The 16388-nt window shown below is 23.6% G+C and overlaps 2 protein-coding genes across 2 annotated transcripts in view; one reads left to right on the forward strand and one right to left on the reverse strand.

The window, feature by feature from the left end:
• The window catches only part of LOC114124785 (glycosyltransferase 25 family member), a 67512-nt gene that overhangs the window by 26269 nt on the left and 24855 nt on the right, over positions 1 to 16388 (reverse strand). The window lies entirely within an intron of this gene.
• Positions 1744 to 16388, forward strand: part of LOC114124786 (trace amine-associated receptor 3-like) — a 35843-nt gene continuing 21198 nt past the window's right edge. Inside the window, exon 1 of the mRNA XM_027988156.2 lies at positions 1744 to 1836. The gene's annotated coding sequence lies outside the window, so the exon portion shown is untranslated. The remainder of the gene's footprint in view (positions 1837 to 16388) is intronic.

Consider the following 16388-nt stretch of genomic DNA (forward strand, 5'->3'; position numbering starts at 1 on the left):
ATACATAGATTAACACAGTTTAAAATCACTGCGTACGTACTCAAAATCAAATTTACACAGAGTCTAATATTAGTTAAATATACTTAGCTTAATTCAGCTTAGTAAATTCTCGTTAATTATTTGTTTAAAACAAATGTATCACGTTAAAGAAAATTTAATTATGTTATATTAATCAAACTTTAATCAAATTACAAATCACATTAACATATCTACTGCTTACTTAAAAATTATTGATAACATTTAAAAATATAATAAATAACTTGAAAATGCAATTTAATGAAATAATATTTTTTTACACCTTTATTATTTTTCAAATATAATATTGATAATATTTGTTTAAGTTTAATTACCATATAAGATGGATGATAACATTACAAAATAACTATTTTTTTTATAATTAAAATAAACTCTTAAATTCGTAAATATGTTTATTCCTATATATTTATAAGATGGTAATGTTTGAGTGTAATGCACGTAAACGGTTATTTTAAAATTGACAAACTCGTTATGCACAGTAAGTTATAAATTTATAAATAAAACTATTTTTTGATTTTTATTTTTTTTTGATTAGCCATTTATTTTATAAGAATTATGCATTTTTAAGTCAAAACCTACTTAAAACTTTAAAGAGCTTCATATATTCAAAAATAGTTCGTACCTAAATCGACTAGATAATTTTCAAACCGCAGCATATAATCACGGTTTATTACATGACATTACATAATGCTAAATATTTTGCTATATATTTTTATATATCAGTATACGATAATCGATATTGAATAAATAGTCTATTATACAGATACATAAACGTTAAGCGGAGAAGCGTATGGTAACTTAATATAATCACCCCGAAGCTGTAACCTAGCAAAGTACTTTATTCATTTTGAATTTTAAACAGATATAAAAATGTAAAATAATAATATTTTGCAATATACCTAGTTATCATATAAACACACGAAAAATCGATATTTCTTTTAAAATACCAGAAATTAACTGTAGAAAAAACATGTTGGAAAAATAAATAAATGTCATGTAGGTACTCAAAAATATTTACAAAAACATACTGATTAATTAATTCTAATGTTTCAAAATTTAAAAACAATTATTAACTATTAGAGCTCGGACTATCACAAAATTTGAGCTTATATTTCAAAGTTGGGTATATCACGTAAAAATAGTTTTGCGAAAATAAAAATTATATAATAATAAAACAAGTAGCAAATGGATAATATTTATACATAGTTATTATATTCTAGTCATATATTATAACAATGAAATAAAATTAAAAACACCCAAGTCAATTTAACCATTTTTTTAATAGTTTTTCTAAAAAAATTAAATGAACTTTCGAAATTATTTATAATTTAGCAGTATCAACATTTCTTGTTTATTACCAATCTATAAAGCTATATGATATTTTTTACAAAACCTTACTCAATTTTTTTTTTTAAATTTTTTCCGTTTATTCATAAAAATATCTATTAAGATTTAAATAAAAAAGTAAAAGCCATTGATTGAATATACTAAAATTATAAGATGTTTTAAAAAATAATATGTTCACCGCATGAGAATAAATACTAACATAATTATAAGAAAAATTAACCGTTTGTAACACTTACATATTATATAAATATAATCAAAATACGGACAAATCTATCGCTAACACATAATATATTTATTTTTATTTTATTTTGTCAACAAAATAAAGCGCTTCGTGAAAATTACAAGCTTTTGAGAGCGCATCGGTACGGAAAACCACCGCAACAGTGGATTTCGTAGCAGTACGGTAGTACACCGCGTCGACAAACGAAGTCAAATCGTATGTATCACACTTAGGTAAGGAACAATTTATTTTAGTTTGTTTACTAGCAGTAGAGAATCACAAAAATAAACTATTTGCAATTGATTGGCTTATTCTACAACGCATTTCAATGTAACGTTTATCAAAAGACTATAACATAACAAATCGACGAGGTAAAAAAAAATGTATGTAAAATTATAATTATATAAAATAAATAAAATTAATATTTTAAATCATTAAAATACATGGTCCTAATATTAATTAATCTCTACAGTGATTTATGTACAGAAATAACGTTTTTTACGATTAAAAACTAATACATAAAAAAAAACTTTTTCATTTTTAGGTTGGGGTATTAGGGTCGTAAAAATATTTATAAAACGTCTATTAATGTTAATTATATCCTTTAAAATGTTAATATTAATAGTCAAACAAACAAATATAAATTCTGTACGAAAAATTATGTTTTTCTAACGTAAAATAGATTATCAAAAGCCATTTTTTGTATTATATATTTATATATTATACATTTATAAATGTATTTTCATCATAATTTTTCACAGTGAACTAAAACAATTTAATAATATTTGAAAAGTAAATTATAATTACTCCTTCTCAAAATACAAACTGTATTGCTGTTAGACTATAGAAAAGTAAATTAATAATTAAATAAATAATTTTAAAAGAATGAACAAACCTCAGTATTTATTACTTAATTTTTTAAAGTTCATCTCATATTAATTCTATTTTAACTTATAATCTGAAAGTTTTCGTTTTATCCGACTTACTATATTTTATGGTGTAATAAAAGTGAAACAATCATCTAAAAATAGACGCTAAACTGAAATATTTGTTAAATGTTTCGAATTCCATTATAAATGTCAACCGTGTTAATCAAAAATAGTGATAGTATTACACTTCCAGAAAAACTTAAATTTAAAACTCGTTATTATTATATAAATTAAATAACAAAAATTGAATTGCAAATTATTTTTTCCTGCATACAGTTAAAAATTTAAATAATTTATAATTTTTAAATTGATGATCAAATTAATTTTTTTTTATCATAAACATAAAATAAACATTGCCGTAGCCAATGTTTGTATAACATTCCAGAAAGTTAATAGAAACATCTTAATAACTAAATTTAATACTTAAAATTGTTCAGTATTCACCTTAAAGTATGGACAAGACTAATCTTATTATTTTGTTAATATAAAAAAAATGCAAATTTAAGAGTTAATTTTAAATTTTAAGGAAATCGACTATTCATTACTCATAAGTCATAACTGATTCTTATTCTGTTAACCTTATTTCTAGTTAAGATGGTTAAGAGATTGTTTCAAAGTTTTATACAAGCATTTCAATTGTTAAGACATATTCTCTATTTAATATTTTAATGCATTAAAGAATTTTGGTGTTTTAATTTATCTTAGTAAGAGAAAACATTAAAAAAATTACAAAAACTGATCAAATTTAAACCGTACCTATACCTATTAAAGAAAATAGTTATTTTATAATAATTAAAAAAATAATAATCTTAGAAACCATTATTTTCTCCAACTTATTAGTTTTCGTAATACATACAATATGTGTATTAAATATAGACTATTTTTTTAAAAGTACCGACTATAAACAAAGCATTTTTTTTTTAAAAATTTGACGCTTTTTTCATCTCTATGTTTGTGAATTTAAAAATGTTTACTTGTGAGACTTGAATAAATTACCAACTACGATAGATAAAAAGACTCTTGAAAACCGTAATTAACATTTTTATAGAGATTTTTTTTTATAGTAAAGCTTATACAATATACATTATATACAAGTATAACAATATAAGTACAAAATCTTTATTATTACTAATCTTAGTATTAAATAAAATATTCAATTCCAAATTCATTATAATACAATTTTTATGCTTAAAATTATGTACTCTTAATTTTTTTCTAACTTACTTGAAATGTTAAAAATTATAGTAAAAAGATATTTATTTAAAATCGTTGTTTTTTAAGTAGTTACATCGCCCTTAAACGTATTCAAATCAAAACAACAATGACTTGAGGTGAATAAAATGAGACAATCGCCCATTATCTAGTTGATCTCAGAATTTTGTAGGTTATTTTATTTATTTGATATTCAATATTACAGTTTCAACATATACTATAATTGATGTGCAAATTTTGAAGAAAGATTTTTAGTAAAATATGAACATATTTCTAGCTTTTATAGGTAATTTTACCTTTTTTAGTTGAAGTTAACACAAATTTAGTTTAATATAAGTATGCTGTTAATAAAGTTGAGATTTATATTTTAAAAAAAAGGTTGAATTGTTGGATTGAAATCAGTAAATTTTCATAAAATCATACCAATCTTTTTATTTAATTTAAAGAAGATTAATCGCTTCGTCATTGAAGTAAATAACATGTAAAAAAAAAAAATGTTGCATAAAAATGTAATCATAAAAAAAATGTAAAAATGATCGTAAATTTAATTTTTAGTGTAAAAACAATAACATATATTTTGGATAAAAAGAGCTATCTTGCAGTTAGTTGTTAAAATGTTATGTTTAGATCTAAAACAATACGTAATGTTTTAATTATTTTTATTTCATATTCAACTTGAAAAATTAATTAAATTTAGTTTTTACTTAATTAAAACAGCTTCAAATGTATTTACATTGGCACATTATAACATATCTATGTAATATTAAAGTACATATAAATTGTCCAATAGTATTTCATAAAAAACTATAACACATTAAATTGTTTAATGTTTAGTGTTCTGTAAAAACAAAAATATAATGTAAGTGAATATGACATATACAGTTAATACACGATATTTTTGTTACTATACTTCAGAAGTATCGTGTGGATATACAATCTTCTGTTTTTCTAATGATAACACTGTTTTTTTTCTTTGGAGATAATTATTTTTAAAACGTTGACATATCAAAATCAAAACTTCAAAAAAATAGATGAGTTATTTAACTCTGTGCATTAAGGATAATAAGTTTATGATAATGAGTTTGAAAGTATGATGGCTATGGTAATTTGAAAACTTTAGTAAAATTTATATTAATTTATCAATATTTATAATTTATGAAAATAATCCAAGTATAATAAATACTATATTCAATATTACATATATCTCAATATTTTTTAAAGATCATTTTAAGGATTACTATCTTGAAATATAAATATTTTAACAACTGATAAACACTATTTATTCAAATTTTGAATTAGGTACACCATAATTTACAGTAAAAATAAGAGGTTTTCATTTATAATTGAAGTTTTTTACAAGAACATTCATAAGGTATTACGAAAATTCTTAGGAATTTTAAAACATAGTTTTAAATACATAAAAATTCCAAAAATAAGAATTTGAATTAATGTATTGTTAAATTAAAAAATAGTAGGTGTGTTGCGTCTTGGTGTATCACACTGAGTATATATATAATATATAATATATATCATAAAATATTTCATACTAAATGGTTTAGGATAATAAAAATTTCTTTCAGTATTTAGTACATATTATCAAATAGTTTTTAGAAATAGTAGAAGAATACTAAAATATGATTACAAAGATGACCTTTAATATTTTCATAGTTCTAAATAAAAATTCAAAATAATGTTTAATTATTTGTATAACTTTAAATATAATTTATAGTTAAATATATTTAATTTTAAGTAACATACCGTATTGTTTTTATAATAAATTTAATTTTATTTGTCATCACTCGTCATTAAAATAATAAATAATGTATTGAAATAACGTTGTGTTAAAACAGCTTGTTAAATTTTAAAATTAATTTTCAATTAGTTTAATTGTTCAAATAAAATATGAAGTATGCATTTTTTTATGATAATTTATTTAGATAATCCTCGACAGTTGTGACCACCGATTTTTAATTACAAAATATATTATGATTTTATGAGGTTCAAATAAATTATTTAATAAACTAATGAATTATTATTTATTCTATTTGTTCTATTTCCTATTATTGTAATCTTTAATTTTGTGACATTATGATACATTTAATTTTAATAGCTAATTAGATTACTATACCTTGTATATATAAAACAATTTTTGGCATACAAAATGATTATTTTTCTTTAGCTTTCATATAATTAATTTCTAAATTACACATTTTACTAATCAAATTTTTAAAACACTAGAATTCATACAGCACTATCATCACACAACCTGTTATATTTTCAAAAATTAAAGCTCAAATACTATATATTGAATAATGTAAATATTACAATATTATATAATATTATTATATTATTATTATAATTATTATATTATTTATTAAGGTAATTTAAACACGATTTCGGTGGGAAACAATGTATGTTTAAGAACAACACAATGTAAAACAATCTACCGAGTTAAAAATTATATTAATAATTACATTTTTATAATAAATATTTGGTAAAAAATAATAAATGTGATAAAAATAATAGAAAAGGTTCCAAACCAATCATATACCATTATTTAACCAGTTAAACTTCTTTAAACAATTAATATAGTCAGTTTACTCTTAAAACCATATAGGTAGGTATCTAACAGAAATATTCAATAGTTATTAATAATTACTCATTGATTTTTACACGACGATAGATTTAAGTCGTTTTGATAATATTGTAACGATGGGACTTGAAAATAAATTACGTTTCTACATCAATCTCATCAACAATTATAGTTTATTTCACTAAACACTGCAGACGCAATAAAGGTTAATAATAATAATATTAATTATAGTATAATATTCATCACGGTCACGGAACAGTATTTGAAATTTATTTATTCATTATTTTGATAATGTGATTTTCTTAGAACGTTTTAAACCCATTTATATACCAAATCATTCGTGATTATATTGGCCTCTCCAGTCAAGCGCAGACAAGTTGGTCGCGATAAATCTATAAGTATATTATAATCTCTAAGTACAGATAATTTTAACTTTTCATGAAAGAGCTTGTCAACACTTTTGGCACTTCTCATCAAAAAAATACTGGAACTGGTAAAATAGAACAGTTATAAATTATTTCCACTTGTGTTTACCTAACTTATAAACAAAACATTTTGGGACCGCGACGAAGTAGGTTAATTTGTAGATATACGCCACGCAGTCACACACACAATGACAGTTGTAACCATATACGAGGATACATTTGAAACAAGCAGTTTGTAGTGTATACTTATTGTTCCCTTTTTTAATAACGACATACGCCTCAAAAAATCTCGTTTGCATTTGAATAATACGTATTATAGTTGTAAGGATGATTAAAAAATAAAAAATATATATCGAGATAAATATAATGATTTATAACAAGAGAATTATTAAAAAAAATATCATTTTTCTAGATAAAATAAATTGAAAACAAATAATTCAGCTTTTTTATTAAAATATAATACAATTGGCTTTCAAGTAAAATTATAAATACAATAAATATCTGTAATTATTTAAATTTTTCGATTTAATTTTCTCTACAATTAATAAATAAAACTATTTACTGTAACTATTCGTTTAAAAACACTTTTTTTTTTAAACCATAAAACGTTAGCTAATAATTATTACTATAGGTACGACGATCATACAATCTGGCTATTTATAAAACTTATTACACCGGTCGTTTAGTTAATAACATTAACATAAACTACCTATCTCCATATATTTTTTTAATTCACTATTTAATGAAACAGTTGCAATACACATGTGTTTTGAATTTGAAATATATACACCATGGATATTTTTATATTATTTTATGAAACGAACACTCAACAAGGAACAGATCTACCTTATATGGTTTTAAACTGAAAGTTTAATGAAAATATTCGAAATAATATATAGTATTTTAATGAATCATGCCCGATGGCAATTATCCATAGCTTCAGTTATGGGTGTAATTGAATAAACGAAACATTTATCTTTTTCTTATTTCGCCTTTTTTGATATTAAACAATGTATTTTTTAATTTTGGTATTCTTTTCCCAATAAATTTTTAAATACATTATTATACCATAGTATAACAACTTACAATATTCATTAAACCTTTCGTAAAGATTGGAAACAATCCAAAATTCAATAGCTTTATTGTTTATTTTATAACCAAATCATGCACATAATTGCTTGCATGACCTATTCCTTTTACGAACAGCTATAGTTGACCTAAAAGCTCGTGGTTTAACAGAATGTAATTCAATTTTCTCAGAAGCTTTTAATACGAATATATTTTGAAACGTAAGTTATTTCTACAATTCAAATGCGACATCATCTGTGCTGACGCATATAACAGATTTCAGAAGGATTTTCATACTTTTGAAGACCGAGAAGTGGAGCTGTAATTTAAATTAATAATTTATGATATGACTATACAAAAGTTTAAAGAAATAATAAATGACTGATAGGTGAAAAGTGATAACTTACCCTGAAAATATAATACTAACAACAAATGCATTTATGTCCTAAAAATTTTAATGTACTTAAATATATTATTTTCAACAAGTTTTGAACCATCTATTCGGAAAAATACTTAATAATATACAATACGGTAAAAGTTTTATTAGCATACTACAAAATTGTTACTTATTTAAATAATAGTTTTACATTAACATTTAAAAACTAGAATTTTATAATACTGAACATCCATACATTTTTAAAATGTTTTAAAAAAATTAAAAAATTAACTTTTAAGTAAAGATAATTAAAAAATTTAAAATAAAAACTTATCATTTTGATTCAAAAATAATATGGAACGTATAATATTACAAAACGAGCATTATGTAGGTATAAATTTAAAAAACAATAAAATAATTATCAAAGTTTCAACCTTAATAATAACTACTAGATAGAAGACAATGCCACAAAATTAAGAGAATGCTTGCTAAACAAAAAACAAAAAATGTTTATTTTTATTGTTTAATCTAATACGAAATTATTTTATTTAATAACTTACAATTTTGTCATATTCTTCATATGCCTATAAACTATGTCTTCGATATTTAATACTATCTTATTTTATAATTATTATTAATACATAGATACCTAAAACTATGATGTTTCAAAATACTTGGAAGATATATAATATAATGTAAAAAAAAAATCAGCCAAGAGGCCAGTGGTGCCGAGATGTTAATTACTAAAAATTAAAAATCAAAAGACAAATTCAAACAATGTAAACTAAGCAAATCAAAAATAAAAATAATATTGATTTTTAAATCACTTTAATTTCTGGTTGTATTCTTTACTCGTGATATGTCTTGAAGGGAATTTGTGTCAAATGCAGAATTTACGAAAATAAGATTCAGTAGTATATATATACATTTCATAGATTTTTTATATTATTTCACCGCCATTACCAATCATTACTTATGTCTTATGTTAAAAATACTTTATTAAAGATTACGGGATGGTAAGTATCACATTAGTGTTTGGTCAATAATGTTGTAAAAAGATTGAATGCATCAAAAAATATATTATTTAAACATCACATAAGATCCAAAAAAAAGTAGTTATATTTTGAAAATTCTAAAACGAAAAATAAGTTAACAAATAGTTTTATTTCTTTCTTCGTGTATGTAATTTTACATAAAATGGAGGGATCGGACCGATTTCAGCGTTTAAAGGACGGTAAATACAGCATAAAATCCACCTTATTTTTAAAGCTAAATAAACTAACAATAGACTATTATATACTGTATTGTCTTCTCCAATATATCAATATGTCACACAAACAATAGGTATTAAAAATGATTAAAACATTAAAACTCTAACACGCTTTTCACCAGAACAAGTATTAAATATGTATAAAACAGTGATAATAAGTAATAACAATATAATAGAAAATAATACCCGTAATCCACAGCTATTTAAACCCGTCTTTGTAGTATCCACGTATGAGAATTAAACGAATTCATGAAACCTTGAGATAAAAATTTATTCGCCTTCACATCTAATGCAGAAAATGAAATTTATAAAAAATAAAGATGAACTTTAAGGAGAATTGAATTACAATCATTATTATTAATTGATAATATTTAATAAGAATTTTTTATTTATTTAATATTATTAGATACCTACGTTTAATTACATTTCTAAAGTATATCTATTTAAATTTATGATTAAGAGAAAACTTTTTATTTTTTTAATTATATAATATAATTTGTTTAAACATGTAAAAACTTTTAAAAAATATTTATTTATTTATTTTTGCAATTAAGGAAATATTTAACTAAACGAAAGTGTACGTGAAAACTTACACAGTTCTTAAATTGTTTTAAAATTTAAATAAACCAAAGTCCCGAAGGGATGTGTTTATTCTTCAAAAGTTTTTTTTTTTATCTGATAAATTCGGGAGCTTTCAAAAGCCGTCATCGTATATGTATAATCTACCACCTTTGGTAAAAATCGACTTTTTAATTTTTTGTATTTTGAATTTATATTAAATATTATGTGAGTTAAATGAAAAATAATATCTTTCTTGATATTATTAAATTATTTTTCGACGCTTCTTAAGTATACATGTTGGTCTAGATTTTATACGTTGAATACGCCTTGTTTTATTCTCAACGAATAACTTCGAATTTAAAATAATATATACTAAGTATTTTATACTATTAATTAAAATACTATGCTATACACATGAGTTATAGATATTTAATTGATCTTTCAAATTAATATTATCTTTTTAGTAAATTAAAACTTGTATTTTTATGATATAAAATCAAACAAAAGTACGAACCATCAAAAAAATATCCATTACAGTATTACCACGTTTTATTATATATATGAATAACATATCAATCTTTTATTTTTAATATTTCAGAATTGAATATATAGTTTATTTCCTTAATCATATAAATGATTTTTTTTTTCAAATAAACTTTAAAAAGATAACTGAATATTCATTAATGAGAAATGAATTGAAATTTCTTTAATAATAAAGTAGAACACACATCGTAAGAAAGATTTGTAATCATCGGTTCACTTATTTTATTAAAACATAACCAATTCAACACCAATTTGTGAACTGTTACGAAATTTTTTTTATTATGTTAATAACATTAAGAGTGCAGACGATACTTAAGGGTATGGTTAACGAGTTAGATTAAACGAGGAATAGCTAAGTCATGACGCCATTTCCTTATCCATCTTATAGGGAGATTTTCAAACATATATTTGATTAATTTCTTGCTAGAATATTTAATAATTGGAAATGTGTTGTAATAATGCGTATAGAATATAATATAATAGTTTAAAATACTTTTTAAATCGGATTATAATGATTATTTTATAATTTAGAATGACACCTTGTTATTGAAAGAACGATTTTGTTTTGAGATTTTATTTAGGAATGAATTTTCGTGGAACGCCAATTCTAGAAACCATAAAATGCCTACACCCTCAGATTGACTTAAGTAATGTTTTAACTTATTAATAATTAATAACTACAAAAAAATTATCAATATTTCTCATGGATTTATAATAATAGAAATTATTAATTTTTTTTAATTTGATATGTACTGATCAACTTGGAATCACATTAATACACAACGTAAGCATACTAATTAATTTTAATATACAAAAACAGACCCTAACTTATTGGAATATAAATGAAAGAAATAATAAAAAAAATAAAATATAATTTCAGTGAAAATTTAAATAAAATGAAATAATGACCACAAAATAAAGTTAGTAACATATGTATTATACTTTTTTATTTAAAAGTTATAGACACTTTTAGAGTTCAAAGTGTGTACAAAGACATTTCAAGATGTAAATTAAAGTAAAATAGTTAACATATAGTTATACAACAAAAAAATTGTAAATTGATATTAAACAATTATTTCTTAAAACGGGAAATCAAAGATCTTCCGGTATATAAGTTTTCAATAATTTCCTGAAAAACTGTTATGAAATGAAAACAATTACCTACGTCAAGTACCATCTGCGAATGACTTTAAAGCTATCAAGATATCATATTAAAGTTTTGAAAACTTTTTCTAACCGAAAAATATTAAAGGGAATATTGAAAAAAACTATTATTAGCCGAACAATAGAAAAAACAAAGAATAACGTTGTAAAATATTTAATATTTAAAGGGATAATAATTTAAGTTATCTATGGACCAACTTAATTATCATGTATTTTATTATAGTTAATAATGTTCATGTTTATTTTTCATTATTTATTTTGAAATACTAAAAATATAAAAATTCAAAAAGTTTCCAATTATAGTAGAAAAACATAAACAAAACATTAAAAATTACAAAAACTTTTAAATTAATTTTCATAGAATGACAAGTAAGCATATGATAATATATATTAATATAGTATATAATATTATTGAACACAGTACTATTCAAATCAACAATCTTAAGCTAATATTTATCCATATATATTAATATTGAGCAAAATATCTAATAACAACTCATTATTAATATTATTTTTTATTTAAATTTATAAGCATTAGAACAATATTGATTATATAATATATCTATAGACGAACGAATTAGCTCAGTACAATTAGTACAATCGTTGACTAAAGTTTAGTAATTTGTAGGTAAAACAACTTATTAAATAATTAATACAGTTTACACTGTTAATTATTAAAGCAAACAAAACTAGAACTTAACAGTGTAGTTATATTAATGTTAATACTCATAATTGAGCACTACGGTTATATCGTTTAGTAAATTTTACAGAACTAAAAATGTAATTTCCTAATTTGGTTAAAATGATATTTTATCGTCCGTAAAAATGAAAGATGATTGTTTAAGGTATAAAATATTTTCAAGGCTTTTAAGATCCTAAAATTTAAATCTCTTAAATAAATCGGTTCAATATGTAGGTACATAAAATATGACCCTCACCTCTACCGCCCCCCCCCCCCCCCCGATAAAAAAGGAAAAATCCTTCAAGAAACATGACTCAAAAAACCGTGTTTATTTTTTATAAATCGTGAGTTATAAATTAAAATATTAAGTTAACGTATAATACATATATATTACACGCATAAAGAGTGTTTGTTCACTGAATATAGGTACGTGATGTATATTATAATTTCATAATGCTCGTGTAGTCGTAGGTGTGATCTTAAAATAAAATTATAGACATCATTGTTATATGAATATACTCTTTAATAAACGACCATGTTATAACAAGCTGTTACGAGTAAGACTTTTCGCGATTTATACGGATTGAAAATTACTAGTCCTATATCGGTACACCAACAGAAATTATGATGGAAGTCAGACTTATCGACATATTTCGAAGTACCGAAACACGAGCAAATATTTCATCTCCACTACACATAATTTATCGAGTAATAATTAATTAAAACCAAAAGTCACGCTCATTTCTTCATATCAACTCCCACCTTCTATTACGAATTGATCGCTGTTTTCCAAACTCTCGCGACGATATTTTACATCTATCGCAGTTTAGCAAGAGTGCCATTGTACATGTACATTCATCACACCGTTAATCAGTAACTAGCTAAAATGGTTTTAGTCGTTTTTTACCCCAGGACAACGGTTTAGTCGCGTTAAGGACTTTGGTTAAAACTTACATTACAGCAGTCCCTAGTCTACGCGGAGTTGTAATAACGTGACTTTGAAGTCGTTTGAATATTTTTCTATAAAACATTAAAAGGCAAACGAATACTTTTATCAACGAGCTTAACACAGCGTCCCGTCACTATTTTCCCGAATTCCTATGGACTCAACGTCCGTCACGATTTAACACGAGCGCGTTGTTGTGCTACTCATATAAGTGTCGCGTATTGCCGTTTATATTCCAGTATTCAGTACCTATAGCAATAAATAATACAACATCTTGAAAACGGTTTTGGTCGTTTTTCTTCTCCCGGGCCACGGTTTAGTCATGTATAAAACTTTGGTTATAAACATACATTATAGAAGTCACACTATTCGGCGTAATCACAACTGACGACTTTGAAATCGTTTGCCTGGCATATATAATATAATATATTACACGCATTACCAACGAGCCGAGTATATATATTATAATATGTATGATATTACCTTGGAGACCTATTTAAAATATCCTCATCGCAAAGGCCCGGCGCCGTGCGGTCCGACCAACGTGGAGTTCAACTTTTCGTTTTTGAGAATAAAACCCAAAGAACATTAAAATTGTACGCATACGTAATACAGGGAAACGTGAATACATATAAATTGTTATTTTCATTGCTCACTGAACACGTAAAAAACTAATAGGTATACATGCAAATATTATAACAAATGCATCGAATTAATTGATTATTTATTAATTATTATGTTGCCGTTATTCAGCAACCTACTCCAAACAATACTGGAGCAATAGAAACGCAAATCACGGTGAGCAATTAACGGGATTTCGATAGTTGAATATACGTCGCACGTATTTAATAATTCGTTTAAGGTTAAAATACTATGTTTATACGTATTAATAAACGCGAACCTTATGACTTAAATCAAATTTCGATCAATCATCGTTCACATAATACTTAATGATTACTCTATATGAATATATAAATATAAATACTATATATAAAGTAAATGTTTTATAAACGAATGAGGGCATGAAATGAAAATGAAATAAATCCCACACGCACACTCAAAGGTAAACCTCCTACCGGTGTAGAGTAAATCGCTTTGGATAGTTTTTTTATTCCTAACCCACTGTCACCTTCATATGGATGAATGTCTATTACAACCGCATATATAACCACATCTAATGCAGGGACTCGTATGTGCGAATTTATTCATTAAAACGAATTCAAGTAAATCATCGAGTTATATATATAAATAAGCGGGTACTCTATACATATTTATAAATAGAATATATAATTTAAAACCGTTTATGGCTATGGAACGTGACCATAGGTGGACACCACGTCTCAGCTGACCTACGACGGTGAATTAAAATGTACGGTGGTATACGTTTTAATCGTTCATTTTTTTCGGCTTGGGTTTATTTCTCGAAAAATAGAGTTTTACTTTTCCAACTCATTATTCGGCGGTACAGAGCACGTACAATTTAAATATATCCATTAAATGAATAGTACAGAAAACTAAGTACACAATAAAAAGCACACGGCCTTGAAACCTTTTTGCGGATACACGTAATATAAACACATTATTCCTAATGATAATTATTAATAATGGTTGGTCACTAAATACGTTTTAATTAAACTGTCTTATTAACAACTATTTATTTATAAATGTAAATTAAACAACGATTTTGATAAGACTTTTGCTTAATACCTACTTCACTTTAAGTTACCTAAAACTACGAATAATTTTTTTAGTAGATCTATAATATAATTTTTTATTTACCACTCATAACATAAGATGCCAGGAAATCGCATATGACATTGTTGTAGCTATATTGCCTATCCACAACGCCATGTTACCATAGTTTAAATATTTAAACGAAAAAAAAACTTTAAGCCTCATGAAAGAAACCTAAAAGTTGACTCAATAGTTATATTAAATATCTCAACTAAACTAAGCATGATCATTAACTATCACCACTGAAAATCTTTTGTTTATAATTGATGTGCTACGTGATTATTGTACTCAAAATACATAAAACTATGTTTCACAAAAATGGTTTGATAAAAATAATGTATAACATATTATGTTATGTAAATTATTTTTTAATGTTTATTCCGTATTTCTCAAAATATTTACTCTACATGTACAATTTCGCTCATAAAATAAGTTGATACCCCGAATCGTATTTCAAAAATCACAAACGAACGTTCGAGTGGTTTTATAAATATTTTACTTTATAGGTATAAAATAAAGGCACTTCTAACAAATATGTAATATGAACATTTAAAATATATCTCTTGGTACTATGTTATTAAACTTAAAGTTAATTCAGTTCAAACGTTTTTATAACGAAATTCAATCGATATCTTGGTTATAATAATTCAACTGGACTAAGTGTATACATACAATACACATATAAGGTGCATAATAAACCCATAATTCAATAGTTTACTCTTTATTTTATTTTTTTTTTTTTATTGATTTTAAGATCGATACGATTGAGAATACGACATTTACCATATTTATCAATATCCACATATACCGTTTTAGTTGATTATATTTCGTCATACAACAATAATATTAACGAGCTGGACAATTTAAAAACATACAAATATCAATGATTTTATTTTAACAAATATATAAATACACTTTTTTTCTAGCTTTTTTTTTATTTTATCTTTTTAATTATTATTTTTTTTTTTTTTAATGTCTAAATATTTTGTAACAAATACAAATATGCTTGTTTTATCATTTCCATTTTGTGATTTTTTTTTTTCATTTTAACTTTACAGTAATATTGATAGTTGTATGCAAAACGCATCTTAAAAATCATTAGTAATTTTAACTACAGAATATTCATTTTATTAATGGCCGTAAAAATTCTTTTATTCTTAAAAAAATATTCTTTTGTTTTTATTTGATAATTTTAGTAATATTTTTATGTTACTTCTAAATGTTTTTTTTTTCTACAATGACTTTCTAAGTAGTTTATTTTTAACTTTTTTTATACAAACAG

This window comes from Aphis gossypii, chromosome 2, assembly GCF_020184175.1.
Source record: "Aphis gossypii isolate Hap1 chromosome 2, ASM2018417v2, whole genome shotgun sequence".
Classification (NCBI taxonomy): domain Eukaryota; kingdom Metazoa; phylum Arthropoda; class Insecta; order Hemiptera; family Aphididae; genus Aphis; species Aphis gossypii.